Below are 27,179 nucleotides of genomic sequence, written 5' to 3'. Positions count from 1 at the left end.
CACAGTAAAATATCGATATTTGCAGATGATACAAAACTATGTAAAGCAGTTAATACAAGAGAAGATAGTATTCTGCTACAGATGGATCTGGATAAGTTGGAAACTTGGGCTGAAAGGTGGCAGATGAGGTTTAACAATGATAAATGTAAGGTTATACACATGGGAAGAGGGAATCAATATCACCATTACACACTGAACGGGAAACCACTGGGTAAATCTGACAGGGAGAAGGACTTGGGGATCCTAGTTAATGATAAACTTACCTGGAGCAGCCAGTGCCAGGCAGCAGCTGCCAAGGCAAACAGGATCATGGGGTGCATTAAAAGAGGTCTGGATACACATGATGAGAGCATTATACTGCCTCTGTACAAATCCCTAGTTAGACCGCACATGGAGTACTGTGTCCAGTTTTGGGCACCGGTGCTCAGGAAGGATATAATGGAACTAGAGAGAGTACAAAGGAGGGCAACAAAATTAATAAAGGGGATGGGAGAACTACAATACCCAGATAGATTAGCGAAATTAGGATTATTTAGTCTAGAAAAAAGACGACTGAGGGGCGATCTAATAACCATGTATAAGTATATAAGGGGACAATACAAATATCTCGCTGAGGATCTGTTTATACCAAGGAAGGTGACGGGCACAAGAGGGCATTCTTTGCGTCTGGAGGAGAGAAGGTTTTTCCACCAACATAGAAGAGGATTCTTTACTGTTAGGGCAGTGAGAATCTGGAATTGCTTGCCTGAGGAGGTGGTGATGGCGAACTCAGTTGAGGGGTTCAAGAGAGGCCTGGATGTCTTCCTGGAGCAGAACAATATTGTATCATACAATTATTAGGTTCTGTAGAAGGACGTAGATCTGGGTATTTATTATAATGGAATATAGGCTGAACTGGATGGACAAATGTCTTTTTTCGGCCTTACTAACTATGTTATGTTACTATGTTATGTAATCTCAGGCATAGTCCAGTCTACCTGTTCTGTAATCTGGTCCAGACTTCATTAAGTGGTCATGCCTGTGCCCAAGATGGAAGACTGGTTGCGGATTGCCTTTGGATTTGAGGAGCATTGCCAGTTTCCAAATTGTATTGGAACCCTTGATGGAAAACACATCCGTGTGCGTAAGCCGCCGAACTCAGGGTCCTAATTCTATAATTATAAACAATTTTTTTCTGTTGTGTTGTCGGCTCTGGTTGACAATCACAACAGGTTTATTATTGTAGACATTGGGGCCTATGGGAGAACTGGAGACTCTAGAGTTTTGAATTCTTCCATTATGGGTCGGCGGCTGCGCAATAACCAGATGGACCTAGCACCACTACGTCAGCTTCCAGGCTCCAATCAAGAATCTGTGCCATATGTCCTTGTTGCAGATGAGGCCTTTCAGTTAACCAGGCATGTACTGATTCCATATCCCCGTCGAAACCTGGACCACCGGTGTGGAATCTTTAACTTGCATCTATCATACGCATGGCGACTGGTAGAGTGCGCCTTTGGCATTCTTTGTTGCCATTCAGCTGAGTGAAGCCAACGTAAATGAGGTCATCAAAGCATGTGTGGTCCTCAATAATTTCACCCGACTTCATGAATGCTCCTCATCTGATGGTGCTGAAGGTGTGTTGGGCAATGTGGGTAGGCCTAGACCACATGTCATCCTTCAGCGTCATCCCCTTTCAGGACTGAAAGTACGTGATATTTTCACAAATTATTTTGTGACACCTCAGGGTGCAACTCCCTGGCAAGAGCATTCTGTATCTACTGTATGTTATAAGTTTAAAATGTTTGTGTATATAAATATCCTTTTTTCATTTAAGTTGTTGTGTGTGTTCATTTGATTTATGTAATAGATGGTTTTGTTTTTCATTTTGTATCTTGTATTAATTATTGTAAGAAGAGACAAAAATTTGCATTTTTAACATTTTAAAAAGCCAAAACAGAATATTTAGTAAGGCAAACCATATTGAACTCATGGCTTTTATGGCCAGAAAAATTTGGCCATACCCGTTTTTTACATGTACTCAAACATAACAAGCAGAAAAACGTATTATTTTTCAACAGCAAAATCAAATGCAGAAACAAAATTAAAGATTTTGATAACCTGGTGGATGTGATGGCGGCAGTCTAGTCTCTCTCTCCTGCTGTCTTTGTTGGCCAAATTGTCCTTCAACCTGTGTGGGTGCATAATCTTGGCCATGCTGTATGTTTTGGCCATGGTCAGATTGCTGAGTAGCAAAGTGACGATATGGAAATTGGAGATGAGATTCCTGGGGATTGTGGAACCCATGTGAATCATACCCACCAATATGGCCATGTCATCCAAACCCAGGTAGAGACCAGCCTTCAACACTGGGTCTGTACAAGTGGCCATATTGGACAGGTTGGTTATAGGATGCCATTTGGGCCTGTTGTGGCCATGATTGGTTTTGGGGGGAATGGGTTGAGGTGTAGGCACCCATAGAGGAACTGCATCAGATCCATGTTCAGCATGCACTTGTGGGTTTGCTTGAAGACTCAGCAGGTTACGGGGTGACAGCTCTAACAACTCAAACACCTCATATGGGGTATTGGGGGTGTGTGCATGCTAAGGTTGAGCGAAACGGATCGTTCATTTTCAAAAGTCGCCGACTTTTGGAACAGTCGGGTTTCATGAAACCCGACCCGATCCCTGTGTGGGGTCGGCCATGCGGTACGCGACTTTCGCGCCAAAGTCACGTTTCAATGACGCGAAAAGCGCCATTTCTCAGCCAATGAAGGTGGACGTAGAGTGTGGGCAGCGTGATGACATAGGTCCTGGTCCCCACCATCTTCCATCTTACAGAAGGGCATTGCAGTGATTGGCTTGCTGTCTGCGGCGTCACAGGGGCTATAAAGTGGCGTTCCCGCCGAACGCCATGTTACTGCTGCTGATCTGAGCATAGGGAGAGGTTTGTTATGAACAGGTAATTCAGAACCACAATGGACATAGAAGTACAGAGCACACAAAGTGACCTGACAATTACAAAAACAAAGGACGAGCTCTGAGACGTGGGAACTCTGCTGACCGCAATTCCTAATCCTAACATACCACACTAGAGGCAGCCGTGGATTGCGCCTAACGCTCCCTATGCAACTCGGCACAGCCTGAGAAACTAACTAGCCCTGAAGATAGAAAAATAAGCCTACCTTGCCTCAGAGAAATTCCCCAAAGGAAAAGGCAGCCCCCCACATATAATGACTGTGAGCAAGATGAAAATACAAACACAGAGATGAAATAGATCTAGCAAAGTGAGGCCCGACTTACTGAATAGACCGAGGATAGGAAAGATAGCTTTGCGGTCAACACAAAAACCTGCAAACAACCACGCAGAGGGGCAAAAAGACCCTCCGCACCGACTAACGGTACGGAGGTGCTCCCTCTGCGTCTCAGAGCTTCCAGCAAGCAAGAAAAACCAATATAGCAAGCTGGACAGAAAAAATAGCAAACAAAAATAACACAAGCAAAACTTAGCTTATGCAGGAAAGACAGGCCACAGGAACGATCCAGGAGGAAGCAAGACCAATACTAGAACATTGACTGGAGGCCAGGATCAAAGCACCAGGTGGAGTTAAATAGAGCAGCACCTAACGACTTAACCTCATCACCTGAGGAAGGAAACTCAGAAGCCGCAGTACCACTCTCATCCACCAAAGGAAGCTCATAGACAGAACCAGCCGAAGTACCACTCCCGACCACAGGAGGGAGCTTGGCCACAGAATTCACAACAGTACCCCCCCCTTGAGGAGGGGTCACCGAACCCTCACCAGAGCCCTCAGGCCGACCAGGATGAGCCACATGAAAGGCACGAACCAGATCGGCAGCATGGACATCAGAGGCAAAGACCCAGGAATTATCCTCCTGACCATAACCCTTCCACTTAACCAGATACTGGAGTTTCCGTCTCGAAACACGAGAATCCAAAATCTTCTCCACTATATACTCCAATTCCCCTTCAACCAAAACCGGAGCAGGAGGATCAATAGATGGAACCACAGGTGCCACGTATCTCCGCAACAATGACCTATGGAACACGTTATGGATGGAAAAAGAAGCTGGAAGAGTCAAACGAAAAGACACAGGATTAAGAACCTCAGAAATCCTATATGGACCAATGAAACGAGGCTTAAATTTAGGAGAGGAAACCTTCATAGGAATATAACGAGATGACAACCAAACCAAATCCCCAACACGAAGTCGGGGACCCACACAGCGCCTGCGGTTAGCAAAACGTTGAGCCTTCTCCTGGGACAAAGTCAGATTGTCCACTACATGAGTCCAAATCTGCTGCAATCTATCCACCACAGTATCCACACCAGGACAGTCCGAAGACTCAACCTGCCCTGAAGAGAAACGAGGGTGGAACCCAGAATTGCAGAAAAACGGCGAAACCAAAGTAGCCGAGCTGGCCCGATTATTAAGGGCGAACTCAGCCAAAGGCAAAAAGGACACCCAATCATCCTGATCAGCAGAAACAAAACATCTCAGATATGTTTCCAAGGTCTGATTGGTTCGTTCAGTCTGGCCATTTGTCTGAGGATGGAAAGCCGAGGAAAAAGACAAATCAATGCCCATCCTAGCACAAAAGGCTCGCCAAAATCTCGAAACAAACTGGGAACCTCTGTCAGAAACGATGTTCTCTGGAATGCCATGTAAACGAACCACATGCTGGAAAAACAACGGCACCAAATCAGAGGAGGAAGGCAATTTAGACAAGGGCACCAAATGGACCATCTTAGAGAAGCGATCACAAACCACCCAAATGACCGACATTCTTTGAGAGACGGGGAGATCCGAAATAAAATCCATAGAGATATGTGTCCAAGGCCTCTTCGGGACCGGCAAGGGCAAAAGCAACCCACTGGCACGAGAACAGCAGGGCTTAGCCCGAGCACAAATCCCACAGGACTGCACAAAAGAACGCACATCCCGCGACAGAGACGGCCACCAAAAGGATCTAGCCACAAAATCTCTAGTACCAAAGATTCCAGGATGACCAGCCAACACCGAACAATGAACCTCAGAGATAACTTTATTCGTCCACCTATCAGGGACAAATAGTTTCTCCGCTGGGCAACGGTCAGGTTTATTAGCCTGAAATTTTTGCAGCACCCGCCGCAAATCAGGGGAGATGGCAGACAAAATTGCCCCCTCTTTGAGAATACCCGCAGGCTCAGGCAAACCCGGAGAATCGGGCACAAAACTCCTAGACAGGGCATCCGCCTTCACATTTTTAGAGCCCGGAAGGTACGAAACCACAAAGTCAAAATGGGAGAAAAACAGCGACCAACGAGCCTGTCTAGGATTCAACCGTTTGGCGGACTCGAGATAAGTCAAGTTTTTGTGATCAGTCAAGACCACCACGCGATGCTTAGCTCCTTCAAGCCAATGACGCCACTCCTCGAATGCCCACTTCATGGCTAGCAACTCTCGATTGCCAACATCATAATTTCGCTCAGCAGGCGAAAATTTCCTGGAATAGAAGGCGCATGGTTTCATCACCGAGCAATCAGAACTTCTCTGCGACAAAACAGCCCCTGCTCCAATTTCGGAAGCATCAACCTCGACCTGGAACGGAAGCGAAACATCTGGTTGGCACAACACAGGGGCAGAAGAAAAACGACGCTTCAACTCCTGAAAAGCTTCCACAGCAGCAGAAGACCAATTGACCACATCAGCACCCTTCTTGGTTAAATCAGTCAACGGTTTAGCAATGCTAGAAAAATTAGCGATGAAGCGACGATAAAAATTAGCAAAGCCCAGGAACTTCTGCAGACTCTTCAGAGATGTTGGCTGAGCCCAATCATAAATGGCCTGAACTTTAACAGGGTCCATCTCGATAGTAGAAGGAGAAAAAATGAACCCCAAAAATGAAATCTTCTGAACACCAAAGAGACACTTTGACCCCTTCACAAACAAAGAATTAGCACGCAGGACCTGGAACACCATTCTGACCTGCTTCACATGAGACTCCCAATCATCCGAGAAGACCAAAATATCATCCAAGTATACAATCAGGAATTTATCCAGGTACTCTCGGAAGATGTCATGCATAAAGGACTGAAACACTGATGAAGCATTAGAAAGTCCGAATGGCATAACCAGGTACTCAAAATGGCCTTCGGGCTTATTAAATGCTGTTTTCCATTCATCGCCCCGTTTAATACGCACAAGATTATACGCACCACGAAGATCTATCTTGGTGAACCAACTAGCCCCCTTAATCCGAGCAAACAAATCAGACAGCATCGGCAAGGGGTACTGAAATTTGACCGTAATTTTATTTAGAAGGCGGTAATCAATACAAGGTCTCAGCGAACCATCCTTTTTGGCCACAAAAAAGAACCCCGCTCCCAATGGCGACGATGACGGGCGAATATGACCCTTCTCCAAAGACTCCTTCACGTAACTCCGCATAGCGGCGTGCTCAGGTACAGATAAATTAAACAGTCGACCCTTAGGAAACTTACTACCAGGAATCAAATCGATAGCACAATCACAATCCCTATGCGGAGGTAGGGCATTGGACTTGGGCTCATCGAATACATCCCGGTAATCAGACAAGAACTCTGGGACCTCAGAAGAAGTGGATGATGAGATAGACAGCCCCAGCTGGACACAGACATTGATTTCCAATCTAATACTGGGTTATGGACTTGTAGCCATAGCAACCCCAACACGACCACATCATGCAGATTATGCAACACCAGAAAGCGAATATCCTCCTGGTGCGCAGGAGCCATGCACATGGTCAGCTGGGTCCAATACTGAGGCTTATTCTTGGCCAAAGGCGTAGCATCAATTCCTCTCAATGGAATAGGACACTGCAAGGGCTCCAAGACAAACCCACAGCGCCTAGCATACTCCAAGTCCATCAAATTCAGGGCAGCGCCTGAATCCACAAATGCCATGACAGAAAAGGAAGACAAAGAGCAGATCAAAGTAACGGACAAAAGAAATTTCGACTGTACCGTACCAATGGTGGCAGACCTAGCGAACCGCTTAGTGCGCTTAGGACAATCGGAGATAGCATGAGTGGAATCACCACAGTAGAAACACAGCCCATTCTGACGTCTGTGTTCTTGCCTTTCAGCTCTGGTCAAAGTCCTATCGCACTGCATAGGCTCAGGTTCATGCTCAGATAATACCGCTAAATGGTGCACAGATTTACGCTCGCGCAAGCGTCGACCGATCTGAATGGCCAAAGACATAGACTCATTCAGACCAGCAGGCATAGGAAATCCCACCATGACATCCTTAAGGGCTTCAGAGAGATCCTTTCTGAAAATAGCTGCCAGCGCACATTCATTCCATTGAGTGAGCACGGACCACTTTCTAAACTTCTGACAATAAATCTCTATCTCATCCTGATCCTGACACAGAGCCAGCAAATTTTTCTCTGCCTGATCCACTGAATTAGGTTCGTCGTAAAGTAATCCGAGCGCCGGAAAAAAAGCATCAATATTACATAATGCAGGATCTCCTGGCGCAAGGGAAAATGCCCAGTCTTGAGGGTCGCCATGTAATAAAGAAATAATGATCTTAACTTGTTGAACTGGGTCACCAGAGGAGCGGGGTTTCAGAGCCAGAAATAGTTTACAATTATTTTTAAAATTAAAAAACTTTGCTCTATCGCCAGAAAATAACTCAGGAATAGGAATCTTAGGTTCTAACATAGGATTCTGAACCACTAAATCTTGAATATTCTGTACATTTATAGCGAGATTATCCATCAAAGAGAACAGACCTTGAATGTCCATGTCCACACCTGTGTTCTGAACCACCCTGATGTAAAGGGGAAAAGAAAGACAGAACACAGTGCAAAGAAAAAAAAAATGGTCTCAGAACTTCTCTTTTCCCTCTATTGAGAAGCATTAGTACTTTGGGCCTCCAGTACTGTTATGAACAGGTAATTCAGAACCACAATGGACATAGAAGTACAGAGCACACAAAGTGACCTGACAATTACAAAAACAAAGGACGAGCTCTGAGACGTGGGAACTCTGCTGACCACAATTCCTAATCCTAACATACCACACTAGAGGCAGCCGTGGATTACGCCTAACGCTCCCTATGCAACTCGGCACAGCCTGAGAAACTAACTAGCCCTGAAGATAGAAAAATAAGCCTACCTTGCCTCAGAGAAATTCCCCAAAGGAAAAGGCAGCCCCCCACATATAATGACTGTGAGCAAGATGAAAATACAAACACAGAGATGAAATAGATCTAGCAAAGTGAGGCCCGACTTACTGAATAGACCGAGGATAGGAAAGATAGCTTTGCGGTCAACACAAAAACCTACAAACAACCACGCAGAGGGGCAAAAAGACCCTCCGCACCGACTAACGGTACGGAGGTGCTCCCTCTGCGTCTCAGAGCTTCCAGCAAGCAAGAAAAACCAATATAGCAAGCTGGACAGAAAAAATAGCAAACAAAAATAACACAAGCAAAACTTAGCTTATGCAGGAAAGACAGGCCACAGGAACGATCCAGGAGGAAGCAAGACCAATACTAGAACATTGACTGGAGGCCAGGATCAAAGCACCAGGTGGAGTTAAATAGAGCAGCACCTAACGACTTAACCTCATCACCTGAGGAAGGAAACTCAGAAGCCGCAGTGCCACTCTCATCCACCAAAGGAAGCTCATAGACAGAACCAGCCGAAGTACCACTCCCGACCACAGGAGGGAGCTTGGCCACAGAATTCACAACAGAGGTTGCTGCCGCATCGTCAGAAGCAGGGATAGCGTTAGGCAGGGTCCATTAACCCCCAAACCGCTTGTGCTGTAGCGATTTCCACTGTCCAACACCACCTTTTGTTTGCAGGGACAGTGGAAGCTACATTTTTTTTCCTTAGCACTGTAGCTCATTGGGCTGCCCTAGAAGGCTCCCTGATAGCTGCATTGCTGTGTGTACGCCGCTGTGCAAACCAACTGCTTTTTTCAAAGCACAAATCCTGTTGTTCCTTTCTGCACAGCTATCTTGTTTGTTTGTCCACACTTTTGATTTAATTTGTGCAGCAGTCGACTCCTTGTTATTGCTGCCTGCCATACCTTGCTGAGATTACTGCAGGGAGATATTAATTGTAGGACAGTCCCTGTTTTTTTTTTGTTTGTTTTTTTAATTCTCCCTGAAAAAAAAAATTGTGGGAGATTAATCTTGGCATTTGTGCTTGAGTGCCAGTCGTGTGTGCCATCTCTCTCCAATTGTGGGGCACAGAAAGCCTAGTGTCTATAATCCTTTTTTTTTTTTTTTTTTAAATTCTCCCTAAAAAAAAAATAGTGGGAGATTAAGATTGGCATTTCTGCTAGAGTGCCAGTCCTGTGTGTGCCATCTCTCTCCAATTTTGGGGCAGAGAAAGCCTAGTGTGTAATACTGGCCCTGATTTCTTGGCAATTCTCCCTAACAAAAAAAAGTAGTGGGAGATTAAGATTGGCATTTCTGCTAGAGTGCCAGTCCTGTGTGTGCCATCTCTCTCCAATTTTGGGGCACAGAAAGCCTAATGTGTAATACTGGCCCTGATTTCTTGGCAATTCTCCCTAACAAAAAAAGTAGTGGGGGATTAAGATTGGCATTTCTGCTAGAGTGCCAGTCCTGTGTGTGCCATCTCTCTCCAATTTTGGGGCACAGAAAGCCTAGTGTGTAATACTGGCCCTGATTTCTTGGCAATTCTCCCTAACAAAAAAAAGTAGTGGGAGATTAATCTTGGCATTTGTGCTTGAGTGCCAGTTGTGTGTGCCATCTCTCTCCAATTGTGGGGCACAGAAAGCCTAGTGTCTATAATCCTTTTTTTTTTTTTTTTTTTTTTAATTCTCCCTAAAAAAAAAAATAGTGTGTTAGGAGTCGAGTTTCCTCTGCTGCACAGGGGGAATCTCGATCCGTCTCCGCTGCGGTCTCCCATTCTCCTCCAGCCGCAGTGGAGCCTGCTCAGCAGGGACGTCGATCCCAGCGTTTCGCTCAGTCTGACTCTGTGAGAAGAGTTCCTGCTGCTTCTCCAGCTTCTGCCTTTAAAGCCAATACTGGTCAGCAGCGAGTGGACTTCTCTGGGACTAAGTCCTTGTCTGCGCACACTGAGCATGCCCAGGGCAAGATCTCCCGTTGGAGATCGAGGGTCATGTGCTCAGACTCTGCAGCGCATTCTATTGGTCCTCTTGGCAGGTCTTGGAAGGGCAAAGTTTCTGTGGCCGCTTCCTGTCCTGCAGCTATATAAACTGCGCATGACCGCACGGCCATGCGCTAGTGTACAACTTTATACGTGTGTTTGTTGTGAGTGCAAGTCGTCCTTTAAATACCCCTACCCTACTGTATGATTGTTCGCGTATGGTGTATGGCTGCTATCTAGCGCCCGACTTAACACTCAACGTGTCACACACGTGTCAGCATCCTCTGCTGTGACCGCCAGTGCGGCGCCACGCGCCTGTGTGCGCTTCCTGACCCATGTCTGGGTACTTAGTGGTGCCTGCCAGCACGGCACAGTTTGCACTTCGGTGCCTCTATTGTATATACTTTTCACACCCAGTTGTGGTGTAGTGCCAGCAAGGGTCTAATCGGACTACTATCCCTGTTGGGGTCTAGTTCGCTGACCACTTGCTCGCGCTCTATGTGCGGTACCGCGATCCTGTGACGCAACAGGATCGCTTTCTTCACGCTGGGTGAGGTTTAACCCATGCGTGTATACTTATGAGTACCGCCATATCGTCTGTCATGTCCTAGCAGCAGGTTTCACCTGCACGGTGGACCCCGGACTGCGAACGCATCCATTACCTCTCTCTTGGTGCGTTCCGCCAGTCCTAACATTACACTAGCGCCAGGGTCTGGCTAGTGATGACAGACATACAGCAATCTCTGCGGCATATCCAGCAGCTGGAGGGTAGGTTGGCGGCTCTCGAGAGCGCGACCTTAGCTGTGGATGTTACTGCAGTAGCTGTACAGGCTGCCAGCGTGGCTGCAGCTACTATGTCCATTGCCACCCCTGTTCCGACATTATCTCACCTCCCGCTGCCAGAAAAATTTTCTGGTGATAGCAAGTTTTGTAGGGGATTTGTGAGTCAGTGCTCTATTCATCTCGAGCTCCTGGCTACACGTTTTCCCACAGAGCGGGCTAAGGTGGGATTTATTTTGTCTCTATTGTCGGACAGGGCGTTGGAATGGGCTACGCCGCTGTGGGAGCGTGGCGATCATGTGGTGCAGAGTGCTCCGCTGTTTCTGAGCGCTCTGAAACAGGTCTTTTTAGGACCTCAAGTCACCCATGATACTGCGCTCCAATTGCTGGCATTAACTCAGGGTGAGTCCTTGGTCAGTCATTTTGCCGTCCAATTCCGCACCTTAGCATCTGAGCTGGATTGGTCGGATAAAGCTCTTATCCCCATATTTTGGAGGGGCTTGGCTGACCACGTAAAGGACGCTCTGGCCACTAGGGAGATTCCTGCCACACTGGAGGAGTTAATAACTGTCTCCACTCGAATTGACCTCCGTTTTAACGAGCGGAGGTTAGAGCGAGCCCAGTGTAGGCAGAGGTTTCGGCTGGCTCCTACTTTTGCCAAACCTCTTGAATTTCCAGTCCTGGTTCCTGAGTCACATGAGGCCAGGGAGGTGTCACAAGCAGGATCTAAGTCCCGGACCGCTTGTGCACTCAGGGTCTGTCATGTTTGCCAGCAGTCAGGACATCTAGCCACCAGATGTCCTCAGCGGTCGAGGAAACGTCAGTGTCTAGTGGTAGTTGGTGGAGGTACACTAGACACAGCGACGTTTGCCTCTAAGTTGTCCTTTAAGGGGACAATTACTATTGGCTCATTTTCCCACTCGGTAGAGCTCTGCGTGGATTCTGGGGCGGAGGGCAACTTTATGTCTTCTGCCTTCGCCCAACGTCATGCAATACCCTTGGTTATGCTTGCTCAACCAGTAACGGTGCGAGTGGTGAATGGGTCGACATTGCCCTCACAGATAACACACCAGACCATCCCTTTTACTCTGTCCATGTCGCCATCTCATCAGGAGATAATTTCTCTGCTCGTCATTCCGGAAGGAATTGATGAGATCCTGTTGGGAATACCTTGGCTACGGTACCACTCTCCTCATATCGAGTGGTCCTTAGGCAGAATTCTGGGTTGGGGTGAATCTTGTGGGGGTAGGTGTCAGAGGGAGTGCGTTCAGGTTGCTACTACTGAGGTATCCGCAGATCTATCCTCTCTCCCCAAGCAGTATTGGTCATATGCAGACGTATTCTCCAAAAAGGCGGCGGAGACCCTTCCGCCCCATCGCCCCTATGACTGTCCTATTGACCTCTTGCCTGGTGCTGAGCCTCCCCGGGGTCGAGTCTATCCGCTATCTCTCCCGGAGACGGAGGCAATGTCACAGTACATACAGGAAAATCTGGCAAGAGGGTTCATCAGGAAGTCAGTGTCACCTGCTGGGGCAGGATTCTTCTTCGTGCAGAAGAAGAGTGGGGAATTGCGTCCATGCATAGACTACAGGGGTCTTAACGCCATCACCGTTAAGAATAAATACCCTTTGCCTTTGATATCTGAACTGTTCGATAGGCTTCGGGGAGCAAGGGTATTTACTAAATTAGATCTGCGGGGTGCTTACAACCTGATTCGCATCCGTGAGGGGGACGAATGGAAGACGGCTTTTAACACCAGGGATGGGCACTATGAATATCTGGTGATGCCCTTTAGGCTCTGTAATGCCCCAGCCGTTTTCCAAGACTTTGTGAACGATATCTTCCGGGATATGCTTTCCACCTCGGTCGTAGTCTATCTGGATGATATTCTCATCTACTCTCCAGATATTGACTCCCACCGGAGAGATGTTTGCAAAGTCTTCGACCTCCTACGGGCAAACTCCCTCTATGCCAAGTTGGAGAAGTGCATGTTTGAGCAGGAGTCCTTACCTTTCCTAGGCTACATCATCTCAACTCAGGGATTGGCTATGGATCCTGCCAAACTACAGGGTGTGATGGACTGGCAGGAACCTCATTCTCTTAAAGCGGTGCAGCGCTTTATGGGGTTCATCAATTATTATCGCCAGTTCATTCCGCATTTCTCAACTTTGGTAGCTCCCTTGGTTGCCCTCACCGAGAAGGGGGCAAATCCTAAATTGTGGTCTGAGGAGGTCTCCAAGGCCTTTATCTCTATAAAGTCACACTTCGCTAGCGCTCCCATTCTTCATCGCCCCGATGTTGATAAGCCATTTATCATGGAGGTGGATGCCTCTTCTGTTGGTGCTGGAGCAGTCCTCTTCCAAAAGGATGCTCAAGGTCGGAAGCATCCTTGCTTCTTTTTCTCCAAGACCTTCGCACCAGCAGAGAGGAATTATTCCATCGGGGACAGGGAGTTGCTAGCCATGAAGTTGGCTTTCTCGGAGTGGAGACATCTCTTGGAGGGAGCACGTTTTCCCTTCCAAGTCTTCACAGATCACAAAAATTTGGTGTATCTGCAGACAGCTCAGCGGTTGAATTCTCGCCAGGCCAGATGGTCCTTGTTCTTCTCCCGGTTTCATTTCACCCTCCATTTCCTTTCTGGGGAGAAGAACATTCGGGCCGATGCTCTCTCTCGCTCCGTTGTGTCATCTGCGGAGGAGGAGGAGGAGCCTCGGCTTATTGTCCCCACCGAGAGTTTGAGAACCGTGGCCCCGGTTTCGCTGGAGTCTGTGCCCCCGAGCAAGACTTTGGTTCCATCTAGTTTGCGGCCGGAGGTTCTCTCTTGGGCGCACTCGTCCAGGGTGGGTGGACATTTTGGTACTAAAAGGACATCTGAGTTACTGGCGAGGACATACTGGTGGCCGCATATGGCTCGTGATGTCGCGGAGTACGTTCGGGCGTGTGTTTCTTGCGCCAGGAACAAGACTCCTCGGCAACGGCCAGCTGGTTTGCTTTACCCTCTGCCCGTGGCTGACAGGCCCTGGGAGATGGTCGGGATGGACTTTGTGGTGGGCTTACCCAAGTCTCGTTATTGCACCATTATCTGGGTGATCACCGACCATTTCTCCAAAATGGTGCATTTGGTGCCTCTTCCATGGCTACCATCTGCACGGGTGTTGGCTGTCTTGTTTATCAAGCATATCTTTCGCTTACACGGTATGCCAGACAAAATTGTTAGTGACCGGGGTCCCCAGTTTGCGTCTCGATTCTGGAGGGAGCTATGTCGTTTACTCAGTATTGAGTTAAATCTCTCTTCGGCATATCATCCCGAGACGAATGGGTTGGTAGAAAGGGCCAACCAGACCTTGGTCACATATCTGCGACATTTTGTTTCTGCCAGACAGGATGACTGGGCATCCTTGCTACCGTGGGCAGAGTTTGCACTTAACAATGCCGTAGCCGACTCCACCGGTCAGACTCCATTCCTCTTAAATTACGGCCAGCATCCGCGTGTTCCAGTGCCCATGCCTGTGTCTTCCGCTGATCCCAGGGTGGCAGACTGGGCTGTGGAGGCACGGGACATTTGGGATCGCACGCAGGATGCCATTCGGGCCTCCAAGGAGAGAATGAGGTCCTCCGCCGATGTTCATCGGCGCCCTGCTCCGACTTTTGTCCCTGGCGACTTGGTGTGGCTCTCCGCCCGTAACATCAGGCTGCGAGTTGAGTCCACTAAGTTTGCTCCTCGCTACTTGGGTCCCTTCAAGGTTCTCGAACAGGTTAATCCTGTGGTCTACCGCCTGGCTCTTCCTCCACGCTTGGGTATCACCGACACCTTTCATGTGTCCCTCTTGAAACCCGTATACATGTCCCGGTTTTCCGAGTCATCTGCCGGGACATCGGGTTCGTCTACGGACGATTACGAGGTGAACGCTATTTTGGGGTGTAAGGTGGTACGCGGCAAAAAGTTCTATCTGGTGGATTGGAAGGGTTATGGTCCAGAGAACAGGTCATGGGAGCCTGCTGAAAACATTCGGGCCCCACAGCTCATTGCTGCCTTCGAACGTAGCGAGGCCCAAGGAGGGGGGGGCCTAGGAGGGGGGGTAATGTTAGGAGTCGGGTTTCCTCTGCTGCACAGGGGGAATCTCGATCCGTCTCCGCTGCGGTCTCCCATTCTCCTCCAGCCGCAGTGGAGCCTGCTCAGCAGGGACGTCGATCCCAGCGTCTCGCTCAGTCTGACTCTGTGAGAAGAGTTACTGCTGCTTCTCCAGCTTCTGCCTTTAAAGCCAATACTGGTCAGCAGCGAGTGGACTTCTCTGGGACTAAGTCCTTGTCTGCGCACACTGAGCATGCCCAGGGCAAGATCTCCCGTTGGAGATCGAGGCTCATGTGCTCAGACTCTGCAGCGCATTCTATTGGTCCTCTTGGCAGGTCTTGGAAGGGCAAAGTTTCTGTGGCCGCTTCCTGTCCTGCAGCTATATAAACTGCGCATGACCGCACGGCCATGCGCTAGTGTACAACTTTATACGTGTGTTTGTTGTGAGTGCAAGTCGTCCTTTAAATACCCCTACCCTACTGTATGATTGTTCGCGTATGGTGTATGGCTGCTATCTAGCGCCCGACTTAACACTCAACGTGTCACACACGTGTCAGCGTCCTCTGCTGTGACCGCCAGTGCAGCGCCACGCGCCTGTGTGCGCTTCCTGACCCATGTCTGGGTACTTAGTGGTGCCTGCCAGCATGGCACAGTTTGCACTTCGGTGCCTCTATTGTATATACTTTTCACACCCAGTTGTGGTGTAGTGCCAGCAAGGGTCTAATCGGACTACTATCCCTGTTGGGGTCTAGTTCGCTGACCAATTGCTCGCGCTCTATGTGTGGTACCGCGATCCTGTGACGCAACAGGATCGCTTTCTTCACGCTGGGTGAGGTTTAACCCACGCGTGTATACTTATGAGTACCGCCATATCGTCTGTCATGTCCTAGCAGCAGGTTTCACCTGCACGGTGGACCCCGGACTGCGAACGCATCCATTACCTCTCTCTTGGTGCGTTCCGCCAGTCCTAACATAGTGGGAGATTAAGATTGGCACTTCTGCTAGAGTGCCAGTCCTGTGTGTGCCATCTCTCTCCAATTTTGGGGCACAGAAAGCCTAGTGTGTAATACTGGCCCTGATTTCTTGGCAATTCTCCCTAACAAAAAAAAGTAGTGGGAGATTAAGATTGGCATTTCTGAGAGAGTGCCAGACCTGTGTGTGCCATCTCTCTCCAATTTTGGGGCACAGAAATCCTAGTGTGTAATACTGGCCCTGATTTCTTGGCAATTCTCCCTAACAAAAAAAAGTAGTGGGGGATTAAGATTGGCATTTCTGCTAGAGTGCCAGTCCTGTGTGTGCCATCTCTCTCCAATTTTGGGGCACAGAAAGCCTAGTGTGTAATACTGGCCCTGATTTCTTGGCAATTCTCCCTAACAAAAAAAAGTAGTTGGAGATTAATCTTGGCATTTGTGCTTGAGTGCCAGTCGTGTGTGCCATCTCTCTCCAATTGTGGGGCACAGAAAGCCTAGTGTCTATAATCCTTTTTTTTTTTTTTTTTTTAATTCTCCCTAAAAAAAAAAATAGTGGGAGATTAAGATTGGCATTTCTGCCAGAGTGCCAGTCCTGTGTGTGCCATCTCTCTCCAATTTTGGGGCACAGAAAGCCTAGTGTGTAATACTGGCCCTGATTTCTTGGCAATTCTCCCTAACAAAAAAAAGTAGTGAGAGATTAAGATTGGCATTTCTGCTAGAGTGCCAGTCCTGTGTGTGCCATCTATCTCCAATTTTGGGGCACAGAAAGCCTAGTGTGTAATACTGGCCCTGATTTCTTGGCAATTCTCCCTAACAAAAAAAGTAGTGGGGGATTAAAATTGGCATTTCTGCTAGAGTGCCAGTCCTGTGTGTGCCATCTCTCTCCAATTTTGGGGCACAAAAAGCCTAGTGTGTAATACTGGCCCTGATTTCTTGGCAATTCTCCCTAACAAAAAAGTAGTGGGGGATTAAGATTGGCATTTCTGCTAGAGTGCCAGTCCTGTGTGTGCCATCTCTCTCCAATTTTGGGGCACAGAAAGCCTAGTGTGTAAAACTGGCCCTGATTTCTTGGCAATTCTCCCTAACAAAAAAAAGTAGTGGGAGATTAATCTTGGCATTTGTGCTTGAGTGCCAGTCGTGTGTGCCATCTCTCTCCAATTGTGGGGCACAGAAAGCCTAGTGTCTATAATCCTTTTTTTTTTTTTTTTTTTTTTTTAATTCTCCCTAAAAAAAAAAATAGTGGGAGATTAAGATTGGCATTTCTGCTAGAGTGCCAGTCCTATGTGTGCCATCTCTCTCCAATTTTGGGGCACAGAAAGCCTAGTGTGTAATACTGGCCCTGATTTCTTGGCAATTCTCCCTAACAAAAAAAAGTAGTGGGAGATTAAGATTGGCATTTCTGCTAGAGTGCCAGTCCTGTGTGTGCTATCTCTCTCCAATTTTGGGGCACAGAAAGCCTAGTGTGTAATACTGGCCCTGATTTCTTGGCAATTCTCCCTAACAAAAAAAAGTAGTGGGAGATTAATCCTGGCATTTGTGCTTGAGTGCCAGTCGTGTGTGCCATCTCTCTCCAATTGTGGGGCACAGAAAGCTTAGTGTCTATAATCCTTTTTTTTTTTTTTTTTTTTAATTCTCCCTAAAAAAAAAATAGTGGGAGATTAAGATTGGCATTTCTGCTAGAGTGCCAGTACTGTGTGTGACATCTCTCTCCAATTTTGGGGCACAGAAAGCCTAGTGTGTAATACTGGCCCTGATTTCTTGGCAATTCTCCCTAACAAAAAAAAAGTAGTGGGAGATTAAGATTGTCATTTCTGCTAGAGTGCCAGTCCTGTGTGTGCCATCTCTCTCCAATTTTGGGGCAGAGAAAGCCTAGTGTGTAATACTGGCCCTGATTTCTTGGCAATTCTCCCTAACAAAAAAAAGTAGTGGGAGATTAATCTTGGCATTTGTGCTTGAGTGCCAGTCGTGTGTGCCATCTCTCTCCAATTGTGGGGCACAGAAAGCCTAGTGTCTATAATCCTTTTTTTTTTTTTTTTAATTCTCCCTAAAAAAAAAAATAGTGGGAGATTAAGATTGGCATTTCTGCTAGAGTGCCAGTCCTGTGTGTGCCATCTCTCTCCAATTTTGGGGCACAGAAAGCCTAGTGTGTAATACTGGCCCTGATTTCTTGGCAATTCTCGCTAACAAAAAAAAGTAGTGGGAGATTAAGATTGGCATTTCTGCTAGAGTGCCAGTCCTGTGTGTGCCATCTCTCTCCAATTTTGGGGCACAGAAAGCCTAGTGTGTAATACTGGCCCTGATTTCTTGGCAATTCTCCCTAACAAAAAAAAGTAGTGGGAGATTAATCTTGGCATTTGTGCTTGAGTGCCAGTCGTGTGTGCCATCTCTCTCCAATTGTGGGGCACAGAAAGCCTAGTGTCTATAATCCTTTTTTTTTTTTTTTTTTTTTAATTCTCCCTAAAAAAAAAAGTAGTGGAAGATTAAGATTGTCATTTCTGCTAGAGTGCCAGTCCTGTGTGTGCCATCTCTCTCCAATTTTGGGGCACAGAAAGCCTAGTGTGTAATACTGGCCCTGATTTCTTGGCAATTCTCCCTAACAAAAAAAAAGTAGTGGGAGATTAAGATTGGCATTTCTGCTAGAGTGCCAGTCCTGTGTGTGCCATCTATCTCCAATTTTGGGGCACAGAAAGCCTAGTGTGTAATACTGGCCCTGATTTCTTGGCAATTCTCCCTAACAAAAAAAGTAGTGGGGGATTAAAATTGGCATTTCTGCTAGAGTGCCAGTCCTGTGTGTGCCATCTCTCTCCAATTTTGGGGCACAAAAAGCCTAGTGTGTAATACTGGCCCTGATTTCTTGGCAATTCTCCCTAACAAAAAAAAGTAGTGGGAGATTAAGATTGGCATTTCTGCTAGAGTGCCAGTCCTGTGTGTGCTATCTCTCTCCAATTTTGGGGCACAGAAAGCCTAGTGTGTAATACTGGCCCTGATTTCTTGGCAATTCTCCCTAACAAAAAAAAGTAGTGGGAGATTAATCCTGGCATTTGTGCTTGAGTGCCAGTCGTGTGTGCCATCTCTCTCCAATTGTGGGGCACAGAAAGCTTAGTGTCTATAATCCTTTTTTTTTTTTTTTTTTTTTTTTAATTCTCCCTAAAAAAAAAATAGTGGGAGATTAAGATTGGCATTTCTGCTAGAGTGCCAGTCCTGTGTGTGACATCTCTCTCCAATTTTGGGGCACAGAAAGCCTAGTGTGTAATACTGGCCCTGATTTCTTGGCAATTCTCCCTAACAAAAAAAAAGTAGTGGGAGATTAAGATTGTCATTTCTGCTAGAGTGCCAGTCCTGTGTGTGCCATCTCTCTCCAATTTTGGGGCAGAGAAAGCCTAGTGTGTAATACTGGCCCTGATTTCTTGGCAATTCTCCCTAACAAAAAAATAGTAGTGGGAGATTAAGATTGGCATTTCTGCTAGAGTGCCAGTCCTGTGTGTGCCATCTATCTCAAATTTTGGGGCACAGAAAGCCTAGTGTGTAATACTGGCCCTGATTTCTTGGCAATTCTCCCGAACAAAAAAAGTAGTGGGGGATTAAAATTGGCATTTCTGCTAGAGTGCCAGTCCTGTGTGTGCCATCTCTCTCCAATTTTGGGGCACAGAAAGCCTAGTGTGTAATGCTGGCCCTGATTTCTTGGCAATTCTCCCTAACAAAAAAAAGTAGTGGGAGATTAATCTTGGCATTTGTGCTTGAGTGCCAGTCGTGTGTGCCATCTCTCTCCAATTGTGGGGCACAGAAAGCCTAGTGTGTAATACTGGCCCTGATTTCTTGGCAATTCTCCCTAACAAAAAAAAGTAGTGGGAGATTAATCTTGGCATTTGTGCTTGAGTGCCAGTCGTGTGTGCCATCTCTCTCCAATTGTGGGGCACAGAAAGCCTAGTGTCTATAATCCTTTTTTTTTTTTTTTTAATTCTCCCTAAAAAAAAAAATAGTGGGAGATTAAGATTGGCATTTCTGCTAGAGTGCCAGTCCTGTGTGTGCCATCTCTCTCCAATTTTGGGGCACAGAAAGCCTAGTGTGTAATACTGGCCCTGATTTCTTGGCAATTCTCCCTAACAAAAAAAGTAGTGGGGGATTAAGATTGGCATTTCTGCTAGAGTGCCAGTCCTGTGTGTGCCATCTCTCTCCAATTTTGGGGCACAGAAAGCCTAGTGTGTAATACTGGCCCTGATTTCTTGGCAATTCTCCCTAACAAAAAAAAGTAGTGGGAGATTAATCTTGGCATTTGTGCTTGAGTGCCAGTCGTGTGTGCCATCTCTCTCCAATTGTGGGGCACAGAAAGCCTAGTGTCTATAATCCTTTTTTTTTTTTTTTTAATTCTCCCTAAAAAAAAAAATAGTGGGAGATTAAGATTGGCATTTCTGCTAGAGTGCCAGTCCTGTGTGTGCCATCTCTCTCCAATTTTGGGGCACAGAAAGCCTAGTGTGTAATAGTGGCCCTGATTTCTTGGCAATTCTCCCTAACAAAAAAAAGTAGTGGGAGATTAAGATTGGCATTTCTGCTAGAGTGCCAGTCCTGTGTGTGCCATCTATCTCCAGTTTTGGGGCACAGAAAGCCTAGTGTGTAATACTGGCCCTGATTTCTTGGCAATTCTCCCTAACAAAAAAAGTAGTGGGGGATTAAAATTGGCATTTCTGCTAGAGTGCCAGTCCTGTGTGTGCCATCTCTCTCCAATTTTGGGGCACAGAAAGCCTAGTGTGTAATACTGGCCCTGATTTCTTGGCAATTCTCCCTAACAAAAAAAAGTAGTGGGAGATTAATCTTGGCATTTGTGCTTGAGTGCCAGTCGTGTGTGCCATCTCTCTCCAATTGTGGGGCACAGAAAGCCTAGTGTCTATAATCCTTTTTTTTTTTTTTTTTTTAATTCTCCCTAAAAAAAAAAATAGTGGGAGATTAAGATTGGCATTTCTGCTAGAGTGCCAGTCCTGTGTGTGCCATCTCTCTCCAATTTTGGGGCACAGAAAGCCTAGTGTGTAATACTGGCCCTGATTTCTTGGCAATTCTCCCTAACAAAAAAAAGTAGTGGGAGATTAAGATTGGCATTTCTGATAGAGTGCCAGTCCTGTGTGTGCCATCTCTCTCCAATTTTGGGGCACAGAAAGCCCCTTGTGTAATACTGGCCCTGATTTCTTGGCAATTCTCCCTAACAAAAAAAGTAGTGGGGGATTAAGATTGGCATTTCTGGTAGAGTGCCAGTCCTGTGTGTGCCATCTCTCTCCAATTTTGGGGCACAGAAAGCCTAGTGTGTAATACTGGCCCTGATTTCTTGGCATTTCTCCCGAACAAAAAAAGTAGTGGGGGATTAAAATTGGCATTTCTGCTAGAGTGCCAGTCCTGTGTGTGCCATCTCTCTCCAATTTTGGGGCACAGAAAGCCTAGTGTGTAATACTGGCCCTGATTTCTTGGCAATTCTCCCTAACAAAAAAAAGTAGTGGGAGATTAATCTTGGCATTTGTGCTTGAGTGCCAGTCGTGTGTGCCATCTCTCTCCAATTGTGGGGCACAGAAAGCCTAGTGTGTAATACTGGCCCTGATTTCTTGGCAATTCTCCCTAACAAAAAAAAGTAGTGGGAGATTAATCTTGGCATTTGTACTTGAGTGCCAGTCGTGTGTGCCATCTCTCTCCAATTGTGGGGCACAGAAAGCCTAGTGTGTAATACTGGCCCTGATTTCTTGGCAATTCTCCCTAACAAAAAAAAGTAGTGGGAGATTAATCTTGGCATTTGTGCTTGAGTGCCAGTCGTGTGTGCCATCTCTCTCCAATTGTGGGGCACAGAAAGCCTAGTGTCTATAATCCTTTTTTTTTTTTTTTTTTTTTTAATTCTCCCTAAAAAAAAAAATAGTGGGAGATTAAGATTGGCATTTCTGCTAGAGTGCCAGTCCTGTGTGTGCCATCTCTCTCCAATTTTGGGGCACAGAAAGCCTAGTGTGTAATACTTGCCCTGATTTCTTGGCAATTCTTCCTAACAAAAAAAAGTAGTGGGAGATTAAGATTGGCATTTCTGCTAGAGTGCCAGTCCTGTGTGTGCCATCTCTCTCCAATTTTGGGGCACAGAAAGCCTAGTGTGTAATACTGGCCCTGATTTCTTGGCAATTCTCCCTAACAAAAAAAGTAGTGGGGGATTAAGATTGGCATTTCTGCTAGAGTGCCAGTCCTGTGTGTGCCATCTCTCTCCAATTTTGGGGCACAGAAAGCCTAGTGTGTAATACTGGCCCTGATTTCTTGGCAATTCTCCCTAACAAAAAAAAGTAGTGGGAGATTAATCTTGGCATTTGAGCTTGAGTGCCAGTCGTGTGTGCCATCTCTCTCCAATTGTGGGGCACAGAAAGCCTAGTGTGTAATACTGGCCCTGATTTCTTGGCAATTCTCCCTAACAAAAAAAAGTAGTGGGAGATTAATCTTGGCATTTGTGCTTGAGTGCCAGTCGTGTGTGCCATCTCTCTCCAATTGTGGGGCACAGAAAGCCTAGTGTCTATAATCCTTTTTTTTTTTTTTTTTTTTTTTTAATTCTCCCTAAAAAAAAAATAGTGGGAGATTAAGATTGGCATTTCTGCTAGAGTGCCAGTCCTGTGTGTGCCATCTCTCTCCAATTTTGGGGCACAGAAAGCCTAGTGTGTAATACTGGCCCTGATTTCTTGGCAATTCTCCCGAACAAAAAAAGTAGTGGGGGATTAAAATTGGCATTTCTGCTAGAGTGCCAGTCCTGTGTGTGCCATCTCTCTCCAATTTTGGGGCACAGAAAGCCTAGTGTGTAATGCTGGCCCTGATTTCTTGGCAATTCTCCCTAACAAAAAAAAGTAGTGGGAGATTAATCTTGGCATTTGTGCTTGAGTGCCAGTCGTGTGTGCCATCTCTCTCCAATTGTGGGGCACAGAAAGCCTAGTGTGTAATACTGGCCCTGATTTCTTGGCAATTCTCCCTAACAAAAAAAAGTAGTGGGAGATTAATCTTGGCATTTGTGCTTGAGTGCCAGTCGTGTGTGCCATCTCTCTCCAATTGTGGGGCACAGAAAGCCTAGTGTCTATAATCCTTTTTTTTTTTTTTTTTTTTTTTAATTCTCCCTAAAAAAAAAATAGTGGGAGATTAAGATTGGCATTTCTGCTAGAGTGCCAGTCCTGTGTGTGCCATCTCTCTCCAATTTTGGGGCACAGAAAGCCTAGTGTGTAATACTGGCCCTGATTTCTTGGCAATTCTCCCGAACAAAAAAAGTAGTGGGGGATTAAAATTGGCATTTCTGCTAGAGTGCCAGTCCTGTGTGTGCCATCTCTCTCCAATTTTGGGGCACAGAAAGCCTAGTGTGTAATGCTGGCCCTGATTTCTTGGCAATTCTCCCTAACAAAAAAAAGTAGTGGGAGATTAATCTTGGCATTTGTGCTTCAGTGCCAGTCGTGTGTGCCATCTCTCTCCAATTGTGGGGCACAGAAAGCCTAGTGTCTATAATCCTTTTTTTTTTTTTTTTTTTTTTAATTCTCCCTAAAAAAAAAAATAGTGGGAGATTAAGATTGGCATTTCTGCTAGAGTGCCAGTCCTGTGTGTGCCATCTCTCTCCAATTTTGGGGCACAGAAAGCCTAGTGTGTAATACTTGCCCTGATTTCTTGGCAATTCTCCCTAACAAAAAAAAGTAGTGGGAGATTAAGATTGGCATTTCTGCTAGAGTGCCAGTCCTGTGTGTGCCATCTCTCTCCAATTTTGGGGCACAGAAAGCCTAGTGTGTAATACTGGCCCTGATTTCTTGGCAATTCTCCCTAACAAAAAAAGTAGTGGGGGATTAAGATTGGCATTTCTGCTAGAGTGCCAGTCCTGTGTGTGCCATCTCTCTCCAATTTTGGGGCACAGAAAGCCTAGTGTGTAATACTGGCCCTGATTTCTTGGCAATTCTCCCTAACAAAAAAAAGTAGTTGGAGATTAATCTTGGCATTTGTGCTTGAGTGCCAGTCGTGTGTGCCATCTCTCTCCAATTGTGGGGCACAGAAAGCCTAGTGTCTATAATCCTTTTTTTTTTTTTTTTTTTTAATTCTCCCTAAAAAAAAAAATAGTGGGAGATTTAGATTGGCATTTCTGCTAGAGTGCCAGTCCTGTGTGTGCCATCTCTCTCCAATTTTGGGGCACAGAAAGCCTAGTGTGTAATACTGGCCCTGATTTCTTGGCAATTCTCCCTAACAAAAAAAAGTAGTGGGAGATTAAGATTGTCATTTCTGCTAGAGTGCCAGTCCTGTGTGTGCCATCTCTCTCCAATTTTGGGGCACAGAAAGCCTAGTGTGTAATACTGGCCCTGATTTCTTGGCAATTCTCCCTAACAAAAAAAAAGTAGTGGGAGATCAAGATTGGCATTTCTGCTAGAGTGCCAGTCCTATGTGTGCCATCTATCTCCAATTTTGGGGCACGGAAAGCCTAGTGTGTAATACTGGCCCTGATTTCTTGGCAATTCTCCCTAACAAAAAAAGTAGTAGGGGATTAAGATTGGCATTTCTGCTAGAGTGCCAGTCCTGTGTGTGCCATCTCTCTCCAATTTTGGGGCACAGAAAGCCTAGTGTGTAATACTGGCCCTGATTTCTTGGCAATTCTCCCTAACAAAAAAAAGTAGTGGGAGATTAAGATTGGCATTTCTGCTAGAGTGCCAGTCGTGTGTGTGCCATCTCTCTCCAATTTTGGGTCACAGAAAGCCTAGTGTGTAATACTGGCCCTGATTTCTTGGCAATTCTCCCTAACAAAAAAAGTAGTAGGGGATTAAGATTGGCATTTCTGCTAGAGTGCCAGTCCTGTGTGTGCCATCTCTCTCCAATTTTGGGGCACAGAGAGCCTAGTGTGTAATACTGGCCCTGATTTCTTGGCAATTCTCCCTAACAAAAAAAAGTAGTGGGAGATTAAGATTGGCATTTCTGCTAGAGTGCCAGTCCTGTGTGTGCCATCTCTCTCCAATTTTGGGGCACAGAAAGCCTAGTGTGTAATACTGGCCCTGATTTCTTGGCAATTCTCCCTAACAAAAAAAAGTAGTGGGAGATTAATCTTGGCATTTGTGCTTGAGTGCCAGTCGTGTGTGCCATCTCTCTCCAATTGTGGGGCACAGAAAGCCTAGTATGTAATACTGGCCCTGATTTCTTGGCAATTCTCCCTAACAAAAAAAAGTAGTGGGAGATTAATCTTGGCATTTGTGCTTGAGTGCCAGTCGTGTGTCCCATCTCTCTCCAATTGTGGGGCACAGAAAGCCTAGTGTCTATAATTCTTTTTTTTTTTTTTTTTTTTTTTTAATTCTCCCTAAAAAAAAAAATAGTGGGAGATTAAGATTGGCATTTCTGCTAGAGTGCCAGTCCTGTGTGTGCCATCTCTCTCCAATTTTGGGGCACAGAAAGCCTAGTGTGTAATACTGGCCCTGATTTCTTGGCAATTCTCCCTAACAAAAAAAAGTAGTGGGAGATTAAGATTGGCATTTCTGCTAGAGTGCCAGTCCTGTGTGTGCCATCTCTCTCCAATTTTGGGGCACAGAAAGCCTAGTGTGTAATACTGGCCCTGATTTCTTGGCAATTCTCCCTAACAAAAAAAGTAGTGGGGGATTAAGATTGGCATTTCTGCTAGAGTGCCAGTCCTGTGTGTGCCATCTCTCTCCAACTTTGGGGCACAGAAAGCCTAGTGTGTAATACTGGCCCTGATTTCTTGGCAATTCTCCCTAACAAAAAAAAGTAGTGGGAGATTAATCTTGGCATTTGTGCTTGAGTGCCAGTCGTGTGTGCCATCTCTCTCCAATTGTGGGGCACAGAAAGCCTAGTGTCTATAATCCTTTTTTTTTTTTTTTTTTAATTCTCCCTAAAAAAAAAAATAGTGGGAGATTAAGATCGGCATTTCTGCTAGAGTGCCAGTCCTGTGTGTGCCATCTCTCTCCAATTTTGGGGCACAGAAAGCCTAGTGTGTAATACTTGCCCTGATTTCTAGGCAATTCTCCCTAACAAAAAAAAGTAGTGGGAGATTAAGATTGGCATTTCTGCTAGAGTGCCAGTCCTGTGTGTGCCATCTATCTCCAATTTTGGGGCACAGAAAGCCTAGTGTGTAATACTGGCCCTGATTTCTTGGCAATTCTCCCTAACAAAAAAAGTAGTGGGGGATTAAAATTGGCATTTCTGCCAGAGTGCCAGTCCTGTGTGTGCCATCTCTCTCCAATTTTGGGGCACAGAAAGCCTAGTGTGTAATACTGGCCCTGATTTCTTGGCAATTCTCCCTAACAAAAAAAAGTAGTGGGAGATTAATCTTGGCATTTGTGCTAGAGTGCCAGTCCTGTGTGTGCCATCTCTCTCCAATTTTGGGGCACAGAAAGCCTAGTGTGTAATACTGGCCCTGATTTCTTGGCAATTCTCCCTAACAAAAAAAAGTAGTGGGAGATTAAGATTGTCATTTCTGCTAGAGTGCCAGTCCTGTGTGTGCCATCTCTCTCCAATTTTGGGGCAGAGAAAGCCTAGTGTGTAATACTGGCCCTGATTTCTTGGCAATTCTCCCTTACAAAAAAAAGTAGTGGGAGATTAGGATTGTCATTTCTGCTAGAGTGCCAGTCCTGTGTGTGCCATCTCTCTCCAATTTTGGGGCACAGAAAGCCTAGTGTGTAATACTGGCCCTGATTTCTTGGCAATTCTCCCTAACAAAAAAAAGTAGTGGGAGATTAGATTGGCATTTCTGCTAGAGTGCCAGTCCTGTGTGTGCCATCTCTCTCCAATTTTGGGGCACAGAAAGCCTAGTGTGTAATACTGGCCCTGATTTCTTGGCAATTCTCCCTAACAAAAAAAAGTAGTGGGAGATTAATCTTGGCATTTGTGCTTGAGTGCCAGTCGTGTGTGCCATCTCTCTCCAATTGTGGGGCACAGAAAGCCTAGTGTCTATAATCCTTTTTTTTTTTTTTATAATTCTCCCTAAAAGAAAAAATAGTGGGAGATTAAGATTGGCATTTCTGCTAGAGTGCCAGTCCTGTGTGTGCCATCTCTCTCCAATTTTGGGGCACAGAAAGCCTAGTGTGTAATACTGGCCCTGATTTCTTGGTAATTCTCCCTAACAAAAAAAAGTAGTGGGAGATTAAGATAGTCATTTCTGCTAGAGTGCCAGTCCTGTGTGTGCCATCTCTCTCCAATTTTGGGGCAAAGAAAACCTAGTGTGTAATACTGGCCCTGATTTCTTGGCAATTCTCCCTAACAAAAAAAAAGTAGTGGGAGA

The sequence above is a fragment of the Ranitomeya imitator genome, chromosome 4 (assembly GCF_032444005.1).
Source record: "Ranitomeya imitator isolate aRanImi1 chromosome 4, aRanImi1.pri, whole genome shotgun sequence".
NCBI lineage: Eukaryota > Metazoa > Chordata > Amphibia > Anura > Dendrobatidae > Ranitomeya > Ranitomeya imitator.
Note: the sequence above shows the minus strand (reverse complement) of the source record.